General features: G+C 39.8%; 1 non-coding gene and 1 pseudogene across 1 annotated transcript; one reads left to right on the forward strand and one right to left on the reverse strand.

The window, feature by feature from the left end:
• LOC105486709 (ribosome biogenesis protein BMS1 homolog) overlaps window positions 1-24,922 on the forward strand; it is a 49,216-nt pseudogene that overhangs the window by 15,241 nt on the left and 9,053 nt on the right.
• LOC139356460 (small nucleolar RNA U13) lies at window positions 9,463-9,566 on the reverse strand. The gene has a single exon (XR_011608433.1). It is a non-coding gene; the product is annotated as a small nucleolar RNA U13 (small nucleolar RNA).

The following is a 24,922-nucleotide window of genomic DNA, read 5'->3' on the forward strand; positions in this document are numbered from 1 at the left end:
TCATTAGGAGGCGCATAAAGACGATTGTGTCCTTTTAATCATGTTAGATGTTATCAGTTGTTGGTGCTCAATGCCCAGAACCATCCATTTCTTAAGAACATAGAGTGATGATGTTCTGTTCAATAATTTCTCTTTATTTATTAGCTGTAATACTTATTTAAAGAGAAACTTTTTTTCTTCTACTATTCGGTTATCCACTTCTATATATATATAAGGTAAATGCTTGATTTTTTTTTTTTTTTTTTTTTGGAGACAGAGTCTTGCTCTGTCACCCAGCCTGGAGTGTAATGGTGCAATCTCAGCTCACTGCAACCTCTGCCTCATGGGTTCAAGCAATTCTCCTGCCTCAGCCTCCTGAGTAGCTGGGTTTACAGGTGCCCGCCACCGTGCCCGGCTAATTTTTGTATTTTTAGTAGAGATGGTGTTTCACCATGTTGGTCAGGCTGGTCTCAAACTCCTGATCTTGTGATCCGCCCACCTCAGCCTCCCAAAGTGCTGGGATTACAGGAGTGAGCCAACGCATCCAGCCCATACTTGATTTTTTAATGAGTTTTTCCAAAGGACACTTGTTAGTAAGTTTCACTGTGGTGTCATGGATATAAATGTAGTTGATGTGCCTGGTGCTGCTGCACCTGTTATCCTTATTGAAACTCCTCTTTATCCCACCTGTGGCCTGTGGGAGTCTCTGCATGCCAACTCCTGAGTTCTTATGTGACGATCATAGTCATCCTTGATCAATTCTTGCTCTGTGATGTCAGAGAGCTCTTGGAATCAGCCATAAGAAGTCCTGATTTCTTTTAGTAGAAAATGGTATTTCAACATGACAGCCTAGGCATAGGAATGCTTACTGCCATGAGTTGGTCATTACTTCTAGGCCTTCTCAGCTACCCAAATCAGGAGAGTTCTTATAGATATTTCCAGTTCACATTCAGGACTACATCTTATTCATTCTTCCACTGGAGAATTATTCCCTGGTTGAATCAGAAGATGATGAAATTAGAGAATCACATAATTACTCATTTGCTTTATCCCGTATTACACACAAAATAGTGTCAGAATAATATGATTACTGAAAACAGTTAAATAATATTTTCCCTCATATACTCACTCATTTCTCTTTTCAAAAGTGACTGTGCCATTTTACTTACCCACTGGCACTGTATGTGGGTTCCAGTTTCACCACTTCTTCACCAGCACTTGTTATTATCTGTCTTTTTGATTATAGCCATCCTAGAGGGGATGAAGTTGTATCTCATTGCAGTATTGACTTGCATTTCCCTGATAGATAATGATGTTGAACATCTTTTCATGTGTTTATTGACTATTTGTATATATTCTTCATATTGTTTGCCCATTTCAAAAGTTGGATTACTTAGTTGTATGTGTTGTTTATATATCCTGGATATAAGTCCTTTATCAGATACATAATTCTCAAATATCTGCACCCATTTTATAGGAATTAAGTTTTCAAACAGACGGGTTTAGATTAACAAGTATCAAGACCAACTTTGTAAACTACTGTTTCATTGCATCACCTTAGAAACCTTAATAAAATTGAAAATTAGTTGAGTTAGTAATTATCTGTTTGTTTACTTATGAGGTTAGTAGACTAGTAGTATTTAATACTTTCCCTATCTGCTGCTTAACGTGTTTCATCTCTGCAGTTACACTGTCTCCATCAAAGGTAAAGTTATTTCCTAGACTCATTTGGAATGAGAATATCCATGAAAGTGGGAAATATTTAAAGGCAAGTTGTTGCCTACTGCCATTTCTTAGAGTTGTTTTGCTGAGTGATTGGAACATCTCACCTAAGTACTCACTTTTCTGCATAAGGCCATGAACAGCCTCAGAGATTGTTTCGTGACTAGAAAGTGGGAAGACGATAAAGATGCAGCAAAGGTCTTAGCAGAAGATGGTAAGTAAAGAGCTGGGTTCTTCAGGAAGACTGGCTTCTCAAACTTTATTTTCTTCTGAATCTTAGACAATAGTGAAATTGAAAATCATAGTCACTTGTGAATTGCTTTGGGGAGTTCAGACAGGAGTAATGAGCCAGGTAATATTCCGGATTTTCCTTTTATGATGATCTTATTTTCTCAGTTGGCTAACTGATTTACTACATATAGACCTTAAAAGTGAGAAACTTTCCATAAATTTTATCATGTGTTTGTTAAAAATAGATTTTGTGTGATGTGAAAAATATACACAAATAGTATTTATATTTTTCTTTTGATAATAAAGGTAGTATGCATTGTGGAAAATTTAGAATGAAAAATACAGAACATACCGGAATTCTATCAACCTATAAGGAAACCTTTGTTAACTTCTTGAAGTATTTACTTCTAGTCACTTAAAAATCATGTGTATAAACCTTTTTAGTTGTACTTTATATAACTTTTGACAGGAGGATTGCTTAAGTGATGTACATTATATAAATTTTGTCATCAAATTTTTTCAAAGGTTTCATTTTTATTATTTGAATATCATACCATAATTCAAGTCACAATTTTTTCAACATCTAAGTAGTTTTGTACTTTGCTCATTTTATAAAGAACTCCACACTGAACAACTTTGAAATAATTCTTGGCTCACACTTTTTACGCTCTGTTACCCAGGCTGGAGTGCTTTGGTGTGGTCACGGCCCACTGCAGCCTCAGCCTTGCAGACCCAAGTCTCCTGAGTAGCTAGGACCACAGGCTTGCATCACTATACCCAGCTAATTTTTTAATTCTTTTGTACTGACAGTCATTTTCTGTTGCCCAGGTTGGTCTCAAACTCCTAGGCTTAAGAGATCCTCCTGCCTCAGCCTCCCGAGTAGCTTGGACCACAAATGTATACCACCATGCCTGGCTAATTTTTAATTTTTTTGTACAGATGGGGGTCTTGCCATGTTGCCTAGGCTGGTCTTGAATTCCTGGGCTTAAGCAATCCTCCCGCCTTAGCCTTCCAAAGTGCTGGGATTACAGACATGAGCCACTGTGCCTAGTCTGTAGTATTTTAATGTATTCTTTACATATATACAATTTTTTTTCTGGACTTTCTAGTTTATATCATTGATCTCTGTTGGTTCATTTATTATTACTATAATTTAGAACCCTATGTAGCTTTATCACGTTATTAAGACATCAGTTATTAAAACTGTGTCTCAACAGTTTCTTTCTCTTCTTGTTCTGCTGGGGGGCTTTTTAAAGGATTCTCCCGACTATTCTCACTTCCTTAGGGTTTTTTCCGTAGGAACTTAAGAATAGTCTTTTGTTTTCAAAAGAAAGTGTGGTGGGTTTCTTTTTTAATCACTTTAGTGAGGTATAATTGATGGTAAACTACAGTGTTTAAAGTGTACAATTTGATAAACTTTAATATGTGAATATACCGTCGCCACAATCAAAATAATGAACACATTTATCACCCTCACAGTTTTCTTACGCCACTGTGTAACCCTCCATCCTGTCCTCTTCCATCACCAGGTACATTCAGCTGCCTTGTGTCACTATTCAGTAGGTATTCCCTTTGGAATTTAACCAAAATGGGATCCTACAGTATGTACTCTTTTCTGTCTAACTTCTTTTTATCAGCATGATTATTTCAAGATTCATCCATGCTGTTGCATCTTCATTTCTTTTTGTTGGCTAGTGGGTAGTCCGTTGTATGATGTGTAGCAATTTATTTATCTGTTAACCTGTTAAACAATTATTTCCAGGTTTTGGCTATTATGAGTAAGGTTGCTGTGAACATTTTTGTAGAAATCTTTATATGAACCACCACTTTTATTTCTTTTGGGTAAATAAGTAGTTCAGAATGGACTAAATGGGTCATATGATAGGTACACATTTAAGTTTTTAAGAAATTATCCAACTGTTTTCCAAAGTGTTTACACCATTTTTCATTGCCACCATAACTTTATGTGACTTCCGGTTGCTTCACTCTACATCTTTGCCAGTACCTGGTAGTGTCAGTCTTTTTAAATTGTAGAACCTTCTTTTAGGCATAGAGTGGTATCTTGAAGTTTTAGTGACTAATGGTATTGGGCATTTTTTCATGTGCTTATTTGCCATCTGTGTCTTCTTTGATGAAACATCTGTTCAAATCTTTTGCACATTATTTTAATTTGGTTACATTCCAAGAAATTTTATGTATTTTTGATACAAATTCTGTATCACATGTGATATGCGATTATTTGTGCCTAGTGTGTGCCTTGTCTTTTCATATTTTTAATAGATTTTCACAAAGCAAAGTATTTAATTTTGGTGTAGGTCAATTTATCAAAATTTTCTTTTTCTTTTCTTGAGATGGAGTCTTGCTCTGTCTCCCAGAGTGCGATGGGATCTCAGCTCACTGCAACCTCTGCCCCCTGGGTTCAAGCCATTCTCCTGCCTCAGCCTCCCTAGTAGCTGGGATTACAGGCACCCACCACCACACCCAGCTAATTTTTGTATTTTTAGTAGAGATGGGGTTTCACCATGTTGGCTAGGCTGGTCTTGAACTCCTGACTTCAGGTGATCCACATGCCTCGGCCTCCCAAAGTGCTGGGATTACAGGCATGAGTCACTGTGCCCTACCCAAAATTTTCTTTTATGAACTATGCTTTTGATACTGTATGTAAGAAATCTTTGCTTCATCTAATGTCACAAATTGTCTTTTATATTCTATAAGTCTTACAGTTTCAGGTTTTACATTTAGCCCTATAATCCTTTTTGAGTTAATTTTTTTTTATGGTGTTGGGTATGGATTTAGGTTCCTTTTGACATATTGATATCCACTTTTCCCAGCACCATCTGTTGAAAGACCATTTTTTCCCCATTGAATTAGCCTGTATTGGTTGGCCATATATGGATGAATATTTCTGGGCTCTCTGTTCTGTTCCTTTGATATATTTGTTTATTTTTATACCAATACCAACATTGTCTCAGTGACTTACAGCTTTATACTTAGTCTTGGAATTAGGTAGTTTTCAACTTTAGGTAGTTTTGCAAACTTTAGTCTCTTTTTCAAAGTGGTTTTGGTTAATCTAGGTTCTTTGCATTTTCATATAAATTTTAAGATGAGCATGTCAATTGCTACCAAAAAGTCCACTGCAATTTTGATTGGGATTTCATGAAACTTGTAAAACAATTTGGGAAAATTGACATATTAACCACGTTGACTTTTCTGATCTATGAACATAGTAATTCTCCATTTTTCTTGTTCTTTAATTTCTCTCAGCAAGGTTTTCAGGATACAGGTCTTATACAACTCTCAACAATTTATTTTCATATCAACTCGTATTTGTGTATGGCTAACATGTAAGAAATACAGTTTATTTTTTACATTGCTCTGTATCCTGCAATGTTGCTAAATTACTCATTAGTTTGTATTTGTTTGTTTGTTTGTTTGTTTGGGACAGACAACCTGGTGACTTTGTCACCCAGGTTGGAGTGCAGTGGCATGATCTTGGCTCACGGCAGCCTCTGCCTCCCAGGTTCAAGCAATTCTCATGTCTCAGCTTCCCAAGTAGCTGGAATTACAGGCAGCCACCACCATGCCTGGGTAATTTTTGTATTTTTAGTAGAGATGGGGTTTCACCATGTTGGCCAGGCTTGTCTTGAACTCCTGACCTCAAGTGTGTATTTGGAGGGGAGGGGTAAACTTTGACTAAAGAGTGTTGATGGTTTTCTAAGTAAATACTTCTTCCTATCCTAAGGATTGTTTTCTTTTATGCTGCTTTTTCTCCTGTTCTGCACAATAAAGCCTGGGGTTCCAACTTCTGCTTTGACCTTTCACTCTGGTCTAATCTCATATGGTTCTCCCAATTTCTGTGCAGGATGGTTCTGGGAGTCTAGCAGGAGCCCTCTTTCTCTACAGAGAGGCTAAGATAGATGCCAGTGGTTTTACTTTCTTTCTTTCCTATCTGGATGACTTAACTTTTCTTGCCTTACTGCCCTGGCTTAAACTTCCAGGACAGTGTGGATAAGAAGTCAAAGTAAAAATCCTTGCTTTGTCCTGATTTTGCTTATTTTCCAAGTGAACTTAAGAATCACCTTTCCTATTTCCAAAAGAAAACTTTCTGGTATTCTTTTTTCCTAAGAAAACTTAATTTTGAGGTAATTGTAGTTTGACATGCACTTGTAAGAACGAATACAGAGAGATCTCCCGTATCTTGTACTATAGCACTATCTGTGTATATATGTACCATATATACTATGTGTACTGTAGTACAAGGTCACAGCCTGGATGCCAACATTGATACAATCTGCTATGTAGATTTTTCCACTTTTACTTGTGTGTGTGTGTGTGTGTACTTCCGTGCTCTTTTATCACATGTGTAGGTTTGTGTGTCTACCAACAGTTAAGATACAGAGCAGTTCCATCACAAGAATCGCTTGTATTGCTGTTTTATAAACACACCCATGCCCCTGCTGTTCCCCAGCCCCCAGTTCCTTCCCTTATGAACCATAATGTGTTTTCTGTTTCTACAATTTTGTCATCCTCGAGAATGTTAAATAAACAGAATTATACAGTCTATAACCTTTTGGGAGGGGCTTTTTAAAAATTTCCTGGAGATCCACTCATGTTAGTGTATGTACCATAGTTCATTCCTTTTTATTGCTGAATAGTGCTGCATTGTATGGATGTACTGGTTTGTTTAACCATTCATCTGAGATCAAGCTGGGTTGTTTTCAGTTTGTTTTGTTCTGTGTTTTTAAAGAAAGGGTCTTGCTCTGATGCCCAGTCTGGGGTGCAATGGTGCGATCTTGGCTCTCTGCAGCCTCGACCTCCTAGGCTTAAGTGATCTTCCCACATCAGCCCGCCAAGGATCTGGTACCACAGGCATGGACTACTGCACCTGGCTAATATTCATATTTTTTGTAGAGACAGGATCTTGCTGTGTTGCTCAGGCTGGTCTTGAACTCCTGGCCTATTTTCAATTTTTGACTATTAGAATTGAGCTACTATGCACACTTGTATACAAGTTTTTGTGTAAATATGCACTTCCCACTTTTCTGGGAAATAAATGCCCAATAATGCAATTGCTGGGTCATATGATAATTGCACAGTTTCATAGGAGACTGCCAGAGTAGTTGGGCCATTTGATGTTTCTACTAGCAATTATGTGAGTGATCCAGTTTCTTTACATCCTTGCCAATGTGTGGTGTTCTCACTGTTGTTTATTCTAGCTATTCTAATAGGTATGTGATATTTCACTGAGGTTTTAACTTCCCTGATGACTAATAATGGTGAGCATTTTTTCATGTGTTTATTTGCATTTTTATATCTTATATACAGATATAAAATATCTGGGGATGTCTTTGGGTTTTTTTTTGCACTTTTAAAAATTGAGTTGGGTTGGGTACTGCGAGTTCATTATATATTTAACTCCATTGTCAGATGTGTGATTTGCAGATATTTTCTCCTAGTCTGTAGTTTTCACTTTCTTAACAGGGCCTTTCACAGAGCAAAAGTTTTTATTTTTGATGAAATCCAATTTACTAGTTTTTGTTTGTTTGTTATAGGGAATATCAAATTTGTTTCAAGTGGAGGAACTATTTCCTATTCTTTGATCCTGAAGCTTTTCTCCTATGTTGTTTTCTAAAAGTTTTTTTTTTTTTTTTTTGAGATGGAGTCTTGCTCTATTGCCCAGGCTGAAGTACAGTGGCGTCATCTCAGCCCACTGCAACCTCTGCCTCCTGGGTTCAAGGGATTCTCCTGCCTTGGCCTCCTGAGTAGCTGGGACTACAGGCGCGTGCCACCACATCTGGCTAATTTTTTGTATTTTTAGTGGAGATGGGGTTTCACCGTGTTAGCCAGGATGGTCTCGATCTCCTGACCTTGTGATCTGCCCACCTCTGCCTCCCAAAGTGCTGAGATTACAGGCGTGAGCCACCGCACCTGACCCTAAAAGTTTTGTAGTATTTTTTGTTTTCTCTTTACACCCATGATCTATTTTGATTTTATGAGAGATAAGGCTTAGGTCAAGGTTTATATTTTTGCATGTGGGTGTATAATTTTTCTAGCACCATATGTTCCATTGAATTGTTTTTGACTTTTGTAAAAAAATAGTTGAGGATCTTTGTGTGGATCTGTTTCTGGGTTATCTTGTGTTCCATTGACTTCATGTGTCAATCCCTTGGCCAGTACCACCCTTGCCGTGTAGGTTCCTGTAGCTTTATAGTGAGTGTTAATGTTGAGTTAGAGTGTCTACTCTTACTTTATTCTTCTTTTTCAAAATTGGTTAAGCTATCCCAGGGCTTGTGACTTTCCATATAAATTTTAGAATAAACTTGTTTATGTCTACAGCAACTTAGCTGAGATTTTGATAGGAATTGCATTAAACCTATAGATCAGTTTGGCGGAGAATATTTTTCTAGTTTGAGTATTAAAATATATGAACACCGTATACTTATTTATTTTAGCTTTTTTATTTCTTTCGTCAGTATTATGATTTTCAGCACACTGGTTGGAAATATGTTTTGATAAATTTAGCCCTAAGTATTTCATTTTGATTGATTTTCATTTGTCTTTTATCCTGCTAAACTCGCTTATTAGTTGTAGGAGGGTTTCGTTTTGTTGTGTTTTTGTAGATTGCCTGGGATCATCTGCACAGAAAATTGCATAGAAAACATAGGGACAGTGTTATTTCTTTCTTTTCAACCTGTATGGCTTTTCCTTCTTCTTCTTTTTTTTTTTTTTTTTTTGTTAATTAAATTGGGAATAGAGATGGGGTCTTGCTATGTTACCCAGGCTGGTCTCAAATTCCTGAGCTGCAGTGATCTGCCTGCCTCAGCCTCCCAGAGTGATGAGATTACAGGTGTGAGCGACCTCTCCTGGCCTTCTTTCTGTTTTAAAATTTTCTGCCTTAATTCAGTGACTGGACTTTTAGTACAATGTGGAGTAGGAGTGCTGAGAGTGGACTTCCTATGTTGTTCCCAATCTTTTCACTGCTTTCTGTTTACTATCATGATAGGGTGTAGAATTTTGTCTAATGCCTTTTGGTGTCAGTTGCTACAGTCATCTGGATATGGGTTTCACTCTTTACTCTTTTGATATAAATTACGTTGATCTTTTCAATTTTATTTTTTGAGACACAGTCTTCCTCCATCACCCAGGCTGGAGTGCAGTGGTGCGATCATGGCTCACTGCAACTTCGACCTTCTAGGCTCCAGTGATCCTCCTGCCTCAGCCTCCCAGTAGTTGGGACTACAAGTGTGTGCCATCATACCTGGCTAATTTGTTGTTGTTGTTGTTTGTTTGTTTTGTAGAGCCAGGTCGTACTGTGTTGCGCAGGCTGGTCTCCAACTCCTGGCTTCAAGCTATCCTCCCACTTCGGCCTCCCAGTGTTCGGTTTATAGGCAGGAGTCACTGCATCTGGCCCGATTCATTTTTTGAATGCTGAACCAGATTTGCATTCCTGGAATAACTCTCACTTGGTCATAAATAAAAATAAAAATACAACATATGGAAATGTGTGTGTTTTTTTGTTTTTTCTTTTCATGTCAGATGGTTAATGTGCTAATGTTGTAACAAGGGTCAAGGGTGGCATATCCCACATACATGCATGAATACCCACTCATCACACTTATGAACTATGAAAAGATCGCCATGTGAAAATTTTTATACAAATCTTTTTTTGTGTTGTTGGATTCCATTTGATAGTATTTTGTTGAGGACTTTTTGCATTCATGAGGAATATTGGTCCGTGGGGTTTTTTTTTTGTTGTTTGTTTTCTTTTTGTGGTGTTCTGTCTTCATCTGGTTTTGGCATCGGGATAATACTAGCCTCATAAAATGAGTTGCAAACTGTTCCTTATTCTGTTTTCTGGAAGAGTTTGCATGGAATTGGTATGAATTCTTAAATATTTGGTGTAATTCTCCAGTGAAACCATCTGGGCCTGGAGATTTCTCATTCAGAAGCTCTTAATTACAAATTTTGTTTCTTTAATGGTGTAGGATGATTCAGGTTATCTATTTCATCTTGCCTGAATTTTGGTAGTTTATTATTTTCAAGGTATTTCAAGGCCCGTTAGGGAAGTGGAAGTTGCACTGAGTGCCTTCTCGAAGAGACCAGCTTGAGTAGTCTGAGGGTGATGTTTAGAGTATCTGCCTAATACTCTTTAACGGCTGCGGGAGCCTTTTTGGTAACCCCTGTTTTATTTGTGATGTTGTTGGTTTGTGTCTTCTCTGTTTTTATCTTTGTCATAAAATTTATTAGTTTTGTTGATTCTATTCAAATAACCAGCTTTTTCTTCCATTGATTTTTTTTCTGGTTTTTTGTTTTCAATTTTATTGATTTCTGCCCTTTATTATTTCTGTTCTTCTGCTTCTTTGGGGTTTATTTTGTTCCTTTTGAAATTTCTTAGATTATTGGTTTATCTTTTATCATTTCTAAAGTGAGCATTTAGTGCTTAAATTTCCTTCTCAGCACTGCTGAGCTGCACCCCACAAATGTTCAAATGTTGTGTTTTCATTCATATTTCCTTTACCACTTCTTTTTGGCCCATGCATTAGTTATAAATATGTTGTTTTAATTATCAAGTGTTTAGAGAGTTTCCTGTCTTTCTGTTATAGATTTCTAGCTTGATTACATTATGTTCTGAGAACATATTCTTATGATTTGAATTCTTTTAGATTTGCTGTGATTTCTTTTACTGCCCCAAATGTACTTTTTCTTAGTAGATGTTCTGTTGTCCTTAAAAATGTGTGTATTTTGCTGTTGGGGAGTGGAGTGTGGTACGGATGTCAGATTTTGCTGGTTGACTGTTCAGATCTCTTATAAATCTTTGCTCCTTTTCTGCCTAGTTTCATTCTGTCACTTATGCTAGATAGAGTGTAGTGGCATGAATATGGCTCTTTGAAGCCTTGACCTCCTCGGCTCAAGCAGTTCCCCTGGCTTAACCTCCTGAGTAGCTGGGACTACAGGTGTGTGCCGCCACACCTGGCTAAATTTAAAATGCTTTGGAGAAACGAAGCCTTGCTATGTTGCCCAGGCTTGAACTCCTGGCCTCAAGCGATCCTTTGTCTTGGCCTCCCAGAGTGCTGGGATTACAGGCATGACCCACTGCGCCCGGCCTCTGCCTAGTTTTAACAGTTGCTGAGAGGAGGATGTTGAAGTAGATGTCTTCTTGGTGGGTTAATCCTTTTGTCATTAAGCAGTTGTTATGGTCACTTCCTTTTCACGCCATTGGTGAAGGAGGGGTCCCTGCCCTAAAGTGTAGGAGATGGCTGAACACAACACCTGGTGTGGATGGATGAGATTGACAGCAGTGTTTTAGTCACACATACCCACAGCTCAGAGGAGGACACTGAATGCCACACAGGGTCAGATGGGCACCGTACTCTGTAGCGGAGTGAGGGCTGGGGTCTGAGGAGGCAGGCAGGCTTGGTAGTAACAAGAGCGCACAATGACTAATGGTTCCTGAGGGGGAATGCAATTGGCTTGTTTGAATAAATTCATGGGCTGGCAGACAGGTGAAGTGAAACTTCTTAGGCTGAGGTGCAGCTGCTCTGGCTGATAAAAGAACTAGCCAGGTGGGGAGCCTTTCCTGCTGGGTGGCAGGGTAGGAGCTGTCTGTCAGAAATAGGAAAACCCATGGCTAGGCCTTTGGGGCCCTGTAAGGCTCAAAGATGTCAAGGCAGCATAGGAAATTTTAGATCTTAAAATTCAGCGAAGACCCTCTCTCCAGCTCTGGTAAATTATTTTGCTTGAAGTCTACTTCATGAGATATTAATATATTCATTCCTGCTTCCTTAAAAAATTAATGATTATATAAGATATCTTTCTCCATTCTTTTACTTTCAACCTACTTAGGTCCTTAAGTGAATTTGAAGTTTCTTATGAACAGTATCTAATTGGGCCATGTGTTTATTTTAGGCTCTCCATCAATCCATCTTTTGGTTTATTTAGACCATTTACATTTAAGGTGCTTATTGTTATGTAATTGCTTAAGTCTGATGTTTTTATTATTTTCTTTGTTTCCTTTTTCTTTCCTTCCATCTTCATCTATTTCTGTATAATGTAGTTGCATGTATCTCTTTGTATAGTCTTACAGTGTTTGTTCTGGATGTTACAATATGCGTATTGTAATATAGTAGTCCACTGGTACCAGTATTTACTACTTCAAACTGTGGAAACCTTCCTTCCATTTAGGCCTCTTTACTTTTCTACTTTTGTAAATCACTGGCTTGAGTATCAGGTGGTGGTATCGTTTTTGTTTCAGTTATCAAATGTGATTTTAAGAACTGTGAATTGGCTAGTGTATGTATCCACATTTCTGGTCCCTCCCGTGATCCCATGTTCATCCCTTCTGCATAAGAACATTTTGTAGCCGTTTTTTTATTTTGATTTTTTTGTTTTAATATTTTGTATTGTAGAAATGACAGAACATATCTCTGTAGCCCTTTTCTTTAACATTTCTAAATTTACCAGTGACATATTCCTGTATTCTCTTCCTCTGAGAATGTCTTTATTTCTCTCTTCATTTCTGAAGGGTAGTTTCATGGGATATAGAATTTGTAGCCAACAGTTTTTTTTTTTTTTTGTTTGTTTGTTTTTGTTTGTTTGTCTGTCTGTTTTTTGGCAATTGAAAATGTTGTGCCACTTCTTTCTGGCCTCCATGATTTTAGAGGAGAAATACAATGGCATTTGAGTTGGCGTGTCCCTACAGGCATTCTGCCTCTTTTGGTCTTTGTTTTTAGTTTTGAAAGTTTAATCAGTGTTGCTTTCTTTTGGTATACTTTGAGGTTTGCCCAGCTTCTTGAATCTGTAAGTTTATATCTTTCGCCAAATGTGGGAAGCATCAGGAATCAATTATTTGCATGCTTTCACAGCTCTGGTCTCCTGTAGGACTCAGATAACATAAATGCGGGGTCTTTTGTTATTGTCTCACAGGTCCGTGCAGCTCTGTTCATTTGTTTTCAGGTTATTTTCTCTCTATTGTTCAGACTGGGTGAATTCTGTTGATCAGGTTTCAGCTTCTCCCATTCTCTCCTCTGTCATCTCCACTTTTATTCAATAGAGGCCATCCAGAGAGATTTTTTCAAATTTCTGTTACTGTATTTTATATTTCTGTAATTTCCATTTGATTCTTCTTCAGTTTCTTTGCTGAAGTTTTCAGTTCTTTGTTTGTTGCCATAGGATTTGTAGTTGCTTGTTGAAGCATTTTTATACTGGCTGTTATAAGTGATGAGTCAGATGATTCCAACATCTGACTCATTTCAGTGTTGATGTCTTCACTTGTCCTTTCACATTAAAATTATGATTTTCTCAGTGGTATGACAGGCCATATTTTGGTTATTCTGTTAGGAGGCCTATGTAAATTTTTTATTTTTGCAGGCAGTCCTCCTGTTTAAGTTTAGTCTGTAGGTCCTGGTCTACATTGTGGGCTGTAATTCCATTGACAATTTAATTTCAGAGCCTTCATGGTGTTATTTTGGTCTGTTTGGCATATCTGGTATCACTGGGGTTCTCTCCCACCAGTCCCTGCTGATGCCCACCTGAGGGAACAGGGGAGCTGCCCCAGGCTGGGCCACCTGCTGCAGCTAGGTGGGTGGGGAATAGTGGTTGTCTTGGTGTGTGGAGCTGGTTTTCTTGTTGTGGGGAAGATCTCCTTTGATCTGGGGGGATTGAGCCTGCCTGGGTTGCCTTCTATTCTAGGTTGGGAGTTGGGAAACACTGGGTCTGGGTCACCTTCCTGCTGGATGGGATCCAGGGAGACACCTGGCCACTATACATTCCCTAGTCCTAGAGTCCCTCAGCAGCCTTTTTCTTTCCACCTTTAGGAATTCTCCATTGGTCATCTCCTGTCTATTATTTCTAGAGTTTAGGTTACACTTCTTAGTCAAGAGGAAATAATGTGTTGTCTTCTCTAGACCAGAAATCCTTAGTGGTGGTTTTGGGTTGTAACTGTGCTAAAGGGAGAATTGGCATATTTGTGATGTCAAGTCTTTCTTTTCAAATGAGGACATATCATCATTCAGTAGATGATATTTACAACACCTACTTCCTTGGGTTGAAGAATGTGGTTAAGGCAAGGAAAGTACTTAATGCAGTGCCTGGTGTGGAGAACACTTACGAGTGTTGGTGGTGATGCTATTTCTTTTGTCCTTTGGTGGCATATTAAAGCTTTTCTTCTTTTTTAAAAAATAAATTTCCAGTGCATTTCTTGTTAGGTTTATTCCTGTTTTATCCTTTTTTGCTTTTATTACAAATAGGAGCTTCCTATCTATTATAACTTCTACCTGGTTCTTTGGTCCTTATGTGAAAATGTTTTAATAGCCTTCTAAATGTTGCTCTTCCAGGCTGAGGCAGAAGGGTTGCTTGAGCCCAGGAGGTTAAGGCTGTAATGCACTATGATAGCCACTGCCCTCCAACCTGGGCAACAGAGCAAAAACACTACCATCTCTTAAAATAAGAAAAGTAAGTCAGATCATTCCACTGCCTTGCTCAAAATCCTCCTCAACTTCTCATCTCTCTCAAGTAAACCCAAAATTCTTACAATGACCTAGAACTGTGCCATCTAATATGGTGGGCATTAGCCACCTGTAAGTAAATTTAAACCTATTTAAAATAACATAAAATTTTAAATTTTAATTTAAAATTTAATCTTCAGTCTTGCTAGCCACATTTCAAATGCTTAATAGCCACTTGAAATATTGTAATTTGCTATGGAGTTGGGCAAAGCAGATATATAGCATTTCCATCAGCACAAAAGTTCTATTGGAAACCATTGGTCTAACATCTGGAAAGGGTATTAACTGCCTGCCTGTGGGCAAAACACACTTCCCTGATGCATTTGTTTGGTGGTTGGTTGATTGATTTTTAGATAACTGGAATTTGATACCAGCAATTATTTGTGTGATTTAAAATTTTAAAAACTTGTATCTTGAAGAGAATACAGAATATTACAACTAAAAAAAAAAGTTGCTCTCCCAAATGAGTTTTAACTTGTCTATTTCTTTCATTCTTTTTTCTTTTCCTTTTTTTTTTTTTTTTTTTTTTGACACAGGGTCTCACTCTGTCACCCAGGCTAGAGTTCAGTGACGCAATTATGGCTCACTGCAACCTCTGTCTCCCGGGCTCCCAAAGTGCTGAGTTTATAGGCGTGGGCCACTGCACCCAGCCTTACTTATCTATTTCTTTTAAAAATGGGACCTGCCGGGCGCGGTGGCTCACGCCTGTAATCCCAGCACTTTGGGAGGCCGAGGCGGGCGGATCACAAGGTCAGGAGATCGAGACCACGGTGAAACCCCGTCTCTACTAAAAATACAAAAAATTAGCCGGGCGCGGTTGTGGGCGCCTGTAGTCCCAGCTACTCAGGAGGCTGAGGCAGGAGAATGGCGTGAACCCGGGAGGCGGAGCTTGCAATGAGCCGAGATCGCGCCACTGCACTCCAGCCTGGGCGACAGAGCGAGACTCCGTCTCAAAAAAAAAAAAAAAAAAAAAAAAAAATGGGACCTATAATTGAGCCCAGAGCTGCAAAAACAAATGAAGGAATGAATGAGTGAATAAGCTCTTCCCATGGGTTTGGTGCTCTACTCTTAATCTAAATGCTATGTTTTATATAATCTAAGATTTCCCTAGGTGTGTTACATGATAGTGTTGTGTTGAACTTATATTGAGACTCCTTTTAACATGTGCTGGTATCAGCGTGGGGCTTTTCTATTCACTCTTTGAACTATTCGTTTGGGGGACATAGATAGACCTCTATGTCTCTCATAAAGAGTGTCCATTGGCTGGATGTATTGGCTCATGCCTGTAATCCCAGAGCTTTGGGAGACTGCAACAGGAGGATCATGAGGTCAGGAGTTCAAGACCAGCCTGGCCAATATGGTGAAATCCCATCTCTACTAAAAATACAAAAATTAGCCAGGCCTGGTGGTGGGCGCCTATAATCCCAGCTACTCGGGAGGCTGAGGGAGAATTACTTGAACCTGGGATGCGGAGGTTGCAGTGAGCCAAGATCGCGCCGCTGCACTCCAGCCTGAGTGACAGAGTGAGACTCTGTTTCAAAAAAAAAAAAAAGAAAAAGAGTGTCCATTATCTATACTGGAAAAATTGAAACTGATTTTGACATGAAGTTTGACATGAATGTGGATTGGGTCCATTTAGCTTACCTAAACAGATGATGAAATACTAACTGTTTTACGAAGCATTCCCTAGAGCAAAGTTTTGCCTGTGTCTGTGTGTGTAGTGACGGGAATGATGTGAATGAGGCTTGGAACGCGGAGCACACTGTGGGCCTGTGGTGGGTGAGGCCAGCAGCACATGCATGCCTGGCTCACAGAGCAGCCTTTGGGTGTGCTTTTCCCAGAGGAGTTCTATGGTGGTTTTGAAGACTTGGAAACAGGGGACGTGCACAAGGGAAAATCAGACCCCGATACTCAGGTGTGACTTTATTGTGGCTGGCTGTTCTTGGTCATTGTGTTCTGAGAGAGGCCCACATTGAGAAATGCAAATCTTACTTGTGATGTGTGAAGATTGCAGACTGGATGGATAGATTTCTTACTAAAGGGTGGTGGGGATATGGGGGCCAGAGAGAAGCTTCCTTGTTTACTTGTTAAGTTTTGGATGACAATTACTACCGCTTCTTGCCATAGTCATTTGCCAAGTCTGCTGTGAATTTTCATTCACAGAAGTCTTAGCTCCTCGGGCTTACATTCCACTGTTGCCATCATTCTCCTCCTCTTAAATGTAAGTGTCATTTAAAAGAACGAAGTCCCTGTTCTCCCTAATATTTCTTTAGAACAGGGTCTGGGAGCATCTCAGTGAGGGACACATCTGTTATTTTTATTCTAGTTTGTGTTCCCAGCCAGCTTAAGGAATGGCAGCTAATTGTAATGCAGATGTAACCATTCCCTGTAGCAGTACCATGTTATTCAGAGACAAAGGTCGTGTTATGTTTTGTTTTATTGACAATGATAACAGATTTTTGCTAAGATTTTTGTTTAAATAGAACTTTAAAAAGTCTAATGTTTAAAGAAAAGACCTTCATAACTGTACACAAAACTTTTCTTCTGGAAATTTAAGAATGAAGATGTAGAGAAAGAAGTTAAGGAAGAAATTGACCCCAACAAAGTGGAAAGTGCCACGAAAAAGCATTTGGATAAGAAGAGTAAATTGAAGGAGATGTTTGATGCAGACTATGATGAAGCAAAAAGCACGTATTTTGATGATCTTAAAGGAGAAATGCAGAAACAAGCACAGGTGAGAAGCCTCAGTTCCTCTCAGCCCCTTGTCAAGACTATCATAGCACAGGAATCCCTGATTTTGTTTGGGTCCCTGCTTCCTATCCTGCTTCTGTGCCTTTCATTTGGACTCCTGGGTAGAGATGCATGTGAGTGTGTTTATTCATGCAGTGAGCTCATTGTTTCTGCAGTCAGAAGGTCACCAGAAAAAGATTCATACCTATTTTCTAACAAGAATTAGGAAACAGAAATGACTGAGGCATGGTCTCTACTTTTGAGACTTTTACAATGTAGTGATCTGAGACAGTGTGTTCATTTCAGTGCAAGCATTGGCTGCCTATTCCGATCGCTGCTCCCTGATTTGAATGATAGGTGATCAGTGGCCCGTGTGGCTTATGGACACACCAGAGCTCCCAGGAAGAGTGTTCTGAAAACTCATCCTGGTCAGAGTTCACAAGGACATGTGGAGTGTAAGGTCTGATGCAGAGATAAAGGGATATGGTGTGGCCCTCCTGCCTGGGGGTGCTGAGCAGGTTGCTGGAGGCGGTGATCTCACTCTGAAGGAGACAGACACAGAAAAGTGTGTACAGTTGATGGTGAGCATCTGAGTTGCGCCTCGTTAGTGAGGCCAGGAGTGCCTGTGTAAGCTGGAACAGATTAGGTATATGATTTGTGAAACAGTTTCATCTTAGGTCTTCATTTAGTCAAAGAACTATCTCCTCATTAGACATTAGCTTAGTGGTTGCAAGTCTGTGTTGACCTTTGACAGGCATGACTAGGTTAACTCTGAAGTTTTTGCTTCACACCATTTACAATTTAAAATTACCTAGAGCCTTGTGGGCCATTGGAGAAGACTGAATGTTTCACTCTGAAATGGGAGTCCTTGGAGGGTTTTGAGCAGAGGAGAGACATTCAGGTAATCGGATCACTCTGCCAAGAGATCAGTCGGGTGGCACAAACCAGAGAGCTGGCAGTGGAAATGAGACAGAGTCAAACCCGGATAGACTTTATTTAGAAGCTGGGTCAGTAGGATTTCCTGGTGGACTGAATGTGGGGTGTGTAAGAGGAAATGAGGATGGTGACTGGAAGTTCCTGGAAGGATGGGTTGTTGTAAGTTAGACAGGAAACCCTCTGCAGATGCAGCTTTGGGAAGATGATGTTTGAGTCGGCTGAGTGTCATGCAGACAAGCGGAGTGTCAGGTCTAGAGAGAGAGGTCTGGCCAGGGACTTAGATGTACAGCCCTCAATATGTAGATGCTACTTAAAGCTGTGAGGTGGCCGGGGAGTGAGGGTAGAGTGAGTTGGAGGAGCAGCACTGGTGTGGGCAAGATGGGGCGACTGTGGTCGTGAGGCCTGAGCAGTGCCCGGGAGGGAGAAGCAGTGTAAGCATGCACACATGCGGGAGGCCAGCTGTACACGGAGATGACGTGCTGTTCAGACCCTGCTGCCATGTTAACTGCGGTGAAGGCAGAGTTGACCACTGGAGCAGGGGTGTGGAAGCCTTCAGCAATCTTAGCAAGCACCAATTTTCATGGATGTAGGAGAATGGGAACAGAGGAATTGGAGGCTGCGATTGCAGAAAACTTTTGAGGGGTTTTGCTGCAGAGAGAAGCAGAAAAATGGAGCAGTTGGTGGTGGAAGAAGTGGAATCAAAAGGTTTTGAGATAAGAGAGGGAACAGAGGGAAGAGCTGTTGGAATAAAGTCCAGGAAGAGTGGATGGTGTCTAGTGAGCCAGTGATGTGTGGCCCTGAGTAGAGGCCTGGACAAATCATCTGTGCCTGAGCTGCCCGTAGAACTTTCTGTGATCATGGAGATGCACGTGTATTCTTCCCAGTATTGTAACCCTGGCCGCAGGTTGATATGGACCACTTCCAGTGTGGCTAGTGTGATTGAGGAACTGCATTTTAAATATTACCTAATTGTAATTAATTTTAATTTAAATAGCCACACATAGCTCCCCTACGGGCCAGGTTGGAGCTCTAATAAGGCTGGATATGGGAGGAAACCCTGGTAGAGGGTTGACCAGGGAGGTTCTTTTGGTTTTGGAGTGAATCAGGAAACAGCCATCAGCTGAGTGAAGGTGAGGTTGGTGTTGGGTGTTTGAAGACGGGAAAAGTGTGAAAGAATTGTTTGGAGAGGAAGGAAAGAAGGTGTGGACTGGGGACATTTCCAGTGTTCAGGCACGCAGGGCTCCACAGAGTTATCTACATTTGCTGTCCCTTGGAGCAGCAGAGAAGAAAACAGGACATATTCTGAGCAGACTGCAGAGGTAAAATGTGTGGTTTTGTTTGTTTTGTTTTGAGACGGAATCTCACTCTGTCACCCAGGCTGGAGTGCAATGGCATGACCTCAACTCACTGCAACCTCCATTTCCCGGGTTCAGACGATTCTCTCACCTCTGCCTCCTGAGTAGCTGGGACTACAGGCATGCACCACCATGCCCAGCTAATTTTTGTATTTTTATTAGAGACAGGGTTTCACCACGTTGGTCAGGTTGGTCTCAAACTCCTAACCTCATATGATCTGCCGGCCTCAGCCTCCCAAAGTGCTGGGATTACAGGCGTGGGCCACCGTGCCCTGCCAAATGTGTATTTTTAATAGGATAAAGCCTACATAATTCAGTCCACAGTTCCTTTACTTAGAAATTACTCCTTTGTTCATGTTACTCTTATGTTTATTACAGATAACGGCATATGGGTTTGTTTTTTTTTTCCTGTCATGTGTAGCTGAATCGCGCAGAATTTGAAGATCAAGATGATGAAGCCAGAGTTCAGTATGAGGGTTTTCGACCTGGGATGTACGTCCGCGTTGAGATTGAAAATGTTCCCTGTGAATTTGTGCAGAACTTTGACCCCCATTACCCCATTATCCTGGGTGGCTTGGGCAACAGTGAGGGAAATGTTGGATACGTGCAGGTGGGTCCCTTTGCTGGGTATTTGGTGCCTGAGGCTCTGTGGATTTTCCCTCCATCAATCATCTTACCCTCTCGTCCCCTCAGATGCGTCTGAAGAAACATCGCTGGTATAAGAAAATCCTCAAGTCCCGAGATCCAGTCATATTTTCTGTAGGGTGGAGGAGGTTTCAGACCATCCCGCTCTATTGTATCGAAGACCACAATGGAAGACAAAGGCTTCTAAAGTATACCCCACAGCACATGCATTGCGGAGCAGCCTTTTGGGGAAAAATATGATGACAATAACTTGCCTATTGCCAAGATTACACCTTACAGGCTGCATCATTACAGCTTTGTGCTTTTCCTGTCATAAAATTTCACTCCTAAGATTTTTCTCTTTTCTGGGAGCGGGGAGGTGGTTTGGAGTATATATGTAAATCTATATCCAAATGTAAATATCCATATCCAATATTTAAAACTGGAATCTAAAATTTGTGGTTTGCTATATTTCTTTTTTTCCTTTTCCTATAAGGCCCTATCACTCCACAGGGAACTGGTTTCTTGGCAATACAGTCTGTCAGTGGCATAATGGTAACTATCTTGGATGATTTCTTTTACAGATTGGTTTGAGAAATATATCCTGAATGTGGGTTATTATGTACATGAGACTTTAAGTTGAAAATTATTCATTTTTAGTATTATAAAGTAAATTTCCATTTGCTTTTAATCTTCCTACATCCTTTTCAGTAGGGTGTGGGAGTAGAGGAGGTGAGGTGGAAGAATTATAATGGTCCTGAAGACATATTCTACTTTTGTGCATCTTTTGGATTTATTTATCTAAGCAAGTACTTAAAACAGTGTTCACCATGTGATAAGCACTACATGAGGTTGTGAAGAGCCATCAGAGACCAGCCAGACACGAGACTCCCTGCAGCCGTGCTGGGGTAGCAGTCTGTTCACACCATTTTCATTTGACCAGTCAGGCAGGGCAGGGTTTATCGGTCCCATTTAACAGAGAAGAAAGCAGAATAATGAGCAGATGGAACCTGCCCTGGAGGTCCAAATTTTGATTTCCTAAACATTGCAACTGTATTTTTATTTTCCATTTCATTCTAAATAGATCATTATAGTGAATTACGTTCCTCTGAAATCACTCTCGGGAGAGTACTCAAGTTGCCCCCCCACTACCTTTTTTTGAGTCAGAGTCTCACTCTGTTGTCCAGGCTGGAGTGCAATGGTGCTATCTTGGCTCACCACAACCTCCGCCTCCTGGGTTCAAGTGACTGTCCTGCCTCAGCCTCCTGAGTAGCTGGAATTACAGGTTGCACCACCACACCCAGCTAATGTTTGTATTTTTAGTAGAGATGGGGTTTCACTATGTTGGCCAGACTGGTTTCGAACTCCTGACCTCAAGTGATCCACCCGTCTCAGACTCCCAAAGTGCTGGGATTACCTGCGCTCAGCCTCAAGTCACCCTTGTTAGCTTGGCTTACCAATTTTAAAGTTTTGGATTGCTTTTGTCAAACCACTGGGTTGCCAGTTCAAATGGTCTCCCTTATTTTTCTTAGCTAATTGTAAGTAAAATTCACTTTGGTAATGTATTGTGTCACATAGAATTGAAGTTTTTCTCTAGCTGATATTATTACTATTTTCAAATTTTGGGGTTTCCATTATCCTGATTTTCGGATAGCTGCCACAGGAGTTGTCCTTGATCTGGATAAATCCATAAAAAATTGTGAAGAAAGTAAAGCTAACTGGTTTTCCATATAAAATTTTCAAGAACACTTCATTTATTAAGGTCTGTATATCTATATATTCTCATATTTATAAATGTCCATATTGTTTGAGAAAAGGAATGAAATACTTCTAAAATATGGGCCTCAAGTTTTTAGAAAAGTATTTGAAATCTTTTATAAACTTCATATTTTGTTTGTTTGCTCCTTTATATTCTATGTTACTTAAATATGCTCAAAAAAGCTATTTTTTTTTAAAAGTAAACAGCTATTTAGGAATTGAAGCTGTTACTCATGACTTCCATGTGAGACTGCCACAGAACTCATAATGAAAATATATCATTTTATCCACTGGCTTTTGTTTCCTACTTTTTAAATTTGTGTTAAGAAAGGGAAAAAATCACAAGTTTGTCTAACCATTCAGTAGAAAAATAGACAAAGCATTTGCAGACAACTTGGCAAGGGTACAGAGAAACAGATGTACTGTTTTTCAGTATTTGGGGAGGGTGGTTTGAGCAGCATTTATTGACAATTTCATTAGTGGGGATGTTTCCATTAGAAACACAGAGTTAGGAAGATCATAAAATTGTTCTTGCAATATAAGGTAATAATACCACTGGCGTTTATCTTACTGTTTTCATGTTCTAAGTGTATGCACCTGAGTAAAAGGATCTGAGCTGCAGTCCAGTCTGAAAGACGCCAGCAAAGGCTGCCTAGGCCAGTTCAGTCCAGTAAATCCCTCTTCGATCTTCTCTTCCACACAGACAGCGGTGATGAGCATGCCCATGAACCCACATGATTATTTTGGGGGAAATGAAAGGGTTGTATTTTTGAGGTAGTAATTCCACTTTCAGGGGCAAATACATTTTGATTATTGTATCACCCTTCAGTGAGTTGTTTTTTTTCTTTAACCAAGGATATATGTTTGAGGGAAGAAGTAAAGCATAAAGTATATGATTTTGTGTGTGTTTTTATCTTGCTATACCTGTAGGGAATGTTTAATTCTGCCTTGGAAGTAGCCAAATTTGAAGGTGCTGTGATTCGAACTGTCAGTGGGATAAGGGGGCAAATCAAGAAAGCGCTCCGAGCTCCAGAAGGAGCTTTCCGGGCCAGCTTTCAGGATAAGCTGCTGATGAGTGGTGAGTGTCCTGAGTAGTGTTCAGGGCAGGGTGTTACCATTCATGCTTGACTTCTAGCCAGTGTGACGAGAGGCTGGAGTCAGGTCTCTAGAGAGTTGATCAGCTCCAGCCTTAGATCTCCCAGTCTTATGCAGTGTGCCCATTCGCCTTGTGTCTGCAGTCTCCTGGCCACACCCAGTAACAGTTCTGTGATCTATGAGAATAGTTTCCTTAGCGAGCTTTCCCTTCAAATACTTTGCAGCCAGGCAGAGAAGTTTGGAGTGAAAGTTTTGTTCTTTGTTTCTTCACAATATGGATATGAATCTCCTTTTGAAAACGTTAAAGTAAATTACCTCTCTTTTCAGACCTTGTTTTCATGCAAACTTGGTATCCTGTTTCCATCCCAGCCTTCTATAACCCAGTAGCATCTTTGTTGAAACCCAGTGGGTGAGAAAGACACCTGGTCAGGAATGTGGACCACCAGCCAACTCGGGCTTAACCATGGCGTCAGACTAAAGCCGAACAAGGACTCTCTGTGTAAGGTACCGGTCGCGTGTGTGTTCGTGGAGATGCAGTCTGTGCCCTGCAGACAGGGAGTCACACAGACACTTTTCTATAATTTCTTACATGCTTTGAATGTTCAAGTATACAGTCTAATGTTAAATTTGATTGAACAGTTGTATATTCACGGAATATTTTGTAACGGAACACCAAAAAATGGTAATAGTGGTTCTTTCTGGATTGAAGACAAACTTTTCTTTTTTAAAATAAAATTTATTTTATATATTTGAGGTTGACCACATGATCTTAAAGGATACATATAGTAAACTGGTTACGACAGTGAAGCAAATTAATGTATCTACCATTTCACATAGTTTCATTTTTTTGTGTTTGACAGGAACAGCTAAAATCTTATTTAACAAAAATCCCAAAGACAACACATTTTTATTAACTACAGCCCTCATGTTGTACATTAGATCTTTAAGTTTTTCATCCTGCATGTCTGCTACTTTGTATTATTTTAATGTATGTCTCCCCCATTTACTATTGGTCATTTCCTATTTGGCCCATTTTTCAACTGGGTTGTTTTTCTGCTCTTAAGTTGTAAGAGTTCTTTACTGATTTTTGGATATTAACACTTTATCAGATATGTGATTTGCAAATATTTCTTCCAGTCTGTAGGTTCCCTTTTCATTTTATTGGTTGTTTCTTTCGCTGTGCAGAAGCTTTTTAGTTTGATGCAGTCCTCCTTGTTTATATTTGCGTTAGCCTGGCTTCTGGTGCAATATCCAAAAAATTATTGCTAAGGCCAATATCAAGAGGCTTTCCCCCTATGTTCTCTTCTAGGAGTTTTATGGTTTCAGGTCTTCTTTAGGTCTTGCATCTGTCTTGAGTTAAGTTTTGTGTGTGGTGTATGATCAGGGTCCAATTTTATTCTTTAGCATGTGAAAATCCAGTTTTCCCAGCACTATTATTGAAGAGAATATCTTTTTTCCATTGTGTTGTCTTGTTTGCCCTTGTCAAAAATTAGTTGGCAGTATATGACCTTTATTTCAAAGGTTTCTGTTCTGTTCCATTGGTCTATTTTTTGTTTGTTTGTTTTTATGCCAGTACCATACTGTTTTGATTACTATAGTTTTGTAATACAATTTTAAATCAGGAGATGTGATGTCTCCAACTTTTTCTCTAACAGTAATCTGTTGGCTGTTTGGGGTTTGTTGTGGTTCCATATGAGTTTCAGGATTGTTTTTTCTGTTTTTTTTGAGATGAAGTCTCACTCTGTCACCCAAGCTGGAGTGCAGTGGCACGATCTTGGCTCACTGCAACCTCCACCTCCTGGATTCAAGCAATTCTCCTGCCTCCATCCCCCAGGTAGCTGAGACTACAGGCACGTGCCACCATGTCTGGCTAATTTTTGTGGTTTTAGTAGAGACAGGGTTTCACTATGTTGGCCAGGCTGGTCTCCAACTCCTGACATCATGATTCACCTGCCTCGGCCTCCCAAAGTGCTGGGATTACAGGTGTGA

The sequence above is a fragment of the Macaca nemestrina genome, chromosome 9, assembly GCF_043159975.1.
Source record: "Macaca nemestrina isolate mMacNem1 chromosome 9, mMacNem.hap1, whole genome shotgun sequence".
In the NCBI taxonomy this organism is placed as follows: Eukaryota; Metazoa; Chordata; class Mammalia; order Primates; family Cercopithecidae; genus Macaca; species Macaca nemestrina.